Below are 3411 nucleotides of genomic sequence, written 5' to 3' on the forward strand. Positions count from 1 at the left end.
GCCACACTCTGTTTTCTGCACGTGCACCACAAACATTTCTTAGTGAAGCTCGATTGGGAATCCAACATCCAACAGCATCACACTGATTTCTTAAATCCAGCTTCACACATCGTTAAATCTGACAGTTTTTGAGAGCTTGGCTCCACAGTGTAAATTAGCCTTTAGTGTTTCATTTCCACTTTAATGTGTTTTTACATGTTGACAACAATATAAACTGGTTATTGGTAATTAAAGTCCCCTCCCTCCTCTTATTTCTTATTAATCAACTCATCAAAATCCGTCTGTGAAATTCTGTTCATGCTCATCGATCTACAACACTGTGTATGGTTGAGTCTTAAGGCTGATGATGATTTGTTATGTATATTGTGGTTTACTGACCCACAGTGAAAACCTGGGCCCTGTTTCAGAAAGCCGGTTTAGTGCAAACTCTGAGTAAGTATACCCTGAGTTAACGAAAACTCTGGGTTTTCGGTTTCACAAAGCGAGTTTAGATTAATTCTGAGTGAGTTACTATGACGACACACTCCGTGAAGCTAACCTGCCCCCTAGCAGGTTTACTTCAACTAACCCTGACTGTCTCCGCCTCTTTGTCGGAAACCTGACTGTAGGAAGTGTCAGACATGGCGTGCCCCTTCCTTGAAGAGCCAGTAGATGTTGAAGCCCAAATTCTCCGCAGAGCTCTCCGCCGGGAGAGAGTGATTAGAGCGCGTTTGGACATTTTATCATTTCCTGATGATTTTCTCTGTGAACGTTACCGTTTGTCAGCACAATCTATAATTTATTTGAATAACATCCTCAGGCCTTATATTGCTCATGTGACACACCGCGGACATTCTCTCTGTTCTGTACATATTATTTGTATTGCACTTCGTTTTTTTGCAAACGGGAGCTTTCTGTATAATACTGGTGACGCTGAGCACGTTTCCAAGGCTACCGTCTGTCGGGCAGTCAGGAATGTTACAGTTGCACTGAAACGTCTCCTGTACTCGTTTGTGGTGTTCCCCGGTCATAGACCCACACGATTTATCAAAGAGGGATTCCACAAAATTGCAGGTATCAGGATGAACAAAACCTAATTCATGATGTGGTGATACTTGAACTACTACTTAGATTTTACATTTATTTTCAGGGTTCCCAGGCGTGATTGGCTGTATAGATGGCACTCACATTCCAATCATTGCTCCTTCAGTAAATGAAGGAGACTATGTGAACAGGAAGTCTTTCCACAGCATTAATGTACAGGTACATAGTTCCCTGTAGCATTTCAAACTAACAAATTATTTCATTAAAGTAATGGAGTATAGTAATTAACCTCTTATGTAGGCACTTGTGTCTTGCGGGGTTATTGACTCAGAGGATGTCCCCGCAGAGATGCCTTCAGCCACAGGGCGCCCACTGTTTTGGCTGGGGCCAACTGCTCAGCCTCTGTGAGTGGTGGTGGTGGAGGACCCCCACCTGTTTTTCGGGCCTCCGCTTTTTTTCTGTTGGCTATAACGGGTCACATTTGAGCATACAGAGTAAGCAAATATGTACTTGTAATGTGCTCAGATAATTTCAATAAGTGCTTACAGAAAGAAAAATAATGTAGCCTCTAACTGCAATTGATTTACATAGGACAAACAGACCAAGCACTATGGCTCATAATACAATTACACCTGTTTGGACTATATTTTTATATTTCATTTTTACTTGCTGCCAGGAACGTTTGGGGCCTGTTGGGTTGCACCTGCGCTCACATCACATCACAAAATAAAATGTATAAAATAAAAAATAAAATGAAATATAATAAAATAACGTGTTAAATGGGTGGAAATCCCTAGATCAATGTTTAAATTAACACTCACGCATTGACTCTGTCGGCTATGTTTTGCCATGCATGCTCCCTTTCTTTTGCAGCTGAGGCTGTGTTACTTTTTTTCCGGAAAATTTGCATGTTATCGGCATATGCTGCCATCAGAATTTCGGCCTCAAGCGCTGTAAAATACATTGACCGCGCCTTCTTTCCCTCCGTCTCCATGGTGACTCGCTTAATCTGTGCTCCACTAATCAGGGCTTTATGCGCGCGCTTAACTTGGGGTTAAAGCAACTCCGGGTTGATTGAACTAATTGTTATCAGCCTTTCTGAAACCGAATATTCCGAGTTGGACAGTTCAGGGTTACTCAACCCTGAGTATCATTTTTAACTCTGAGTTTTCTAAACCGGCTTTCTGAAACAGGGCCCTGGTGTTTAGCAGTTTTAAAAGTCTTGGCTGTGTTTGCTCAGTGGACATACAGAGAAGCCTCCAAACAACTGACACATGCAGGATAACAGCCGGTGTATCATTTGAGGAACAGTTTCCTGACAGTGATAAATGCTTTTAAGTGTAATAAGGCCAAATGTATCCAGTGTTTTCTAAGATCCATGTATTTGTTTGGTTGTTGATGTTTAATGACATCTTGTATTTACAAACATTTGAGTACTTTGAATTCCCAGGGAGTTTAACTGGATTCAAAGTCATAATAAGTGAAGGAAAAACTGAACATTTGAAGCTGGTTTTGGCCCATCCGACTGCTTTTTGGCTCCATGTAAAATATACATTGTATATTATACTTGCATAGTTCAAGAAGTTTTTATGAGGCATTGTTTTTCTGCTGTTTTTCCTTGTTCAGTCTTTCCATCAGTCTAATATTCAAAAATGGTGATAATTAATGGTCACGGGGAGTTTCCACGTGAAAAATAAAGTAAATTTTCTAAACACTATGAAACTTCCTTTTATACTGATATAGCAAGTAATATTGGTAAATGCAATCACAAGCAATAAAAATAGTCTAACATGTACATGAAAAGGGCTGAAATTTAGCACAATTTGATTACAGTCAGAGTGGAAATTAGGGTGAAGGGAGGAAAAAAGTGTCCACAAGTGACAAAGTAAATGACATGATCCATATAGCAAAAGGCAGAAGACGATGTCTGAAAATCCAAACAGAAATGTGAGAAACAGCAAACAATACAACATAACGTACACACAAACTAAGACTTCAGATGGGGGACTAAGGAAACACCACAGCTGAGGCAAAATAACAGGAGAAACTAATCAAGTAATACAAGACAGGGAGTAAACATTAATACCTGACAGGGGATAATAGGAAATGTGGGCTAGAAAGAAGACACAGAGGGAAACAGAAGACCAAACTACTGGTGAAACCCTCCCTCCCCCAAAAAGGACAACCTGTGCAAACACCCAAACCAGTCTTGTTTACTGTGGTGACTTCCACAATCCAGCAGAGACCAAAGACGGATCTCCTATGGGCAGAAATCTGTGCCATCAGAAACTGAATTTGAATAAGTTAAATTTGAATCTGAATTGTAACTTGAATAAAAGCTTTTGAAAACTGAATTTGAATTAGTCTAATTTGAAATTGAATTTATGG

Source organism: Pelmatolapia mariae, linkage group LG16_19, assembly GCF_036321145.2.
Source record: "Pelmatolapia mariae isolate MD_Pm_ZW linkage group LG16_19, Pm_UMD_F_2, whole genome shotgun sequence".
Lineage (NCBI taxonomy): Eukaryota > Metazoa > Chordata > Actinopteri > Cichliformes > Cichlidae > Pelmatolapia > Pelmatolapia mariae.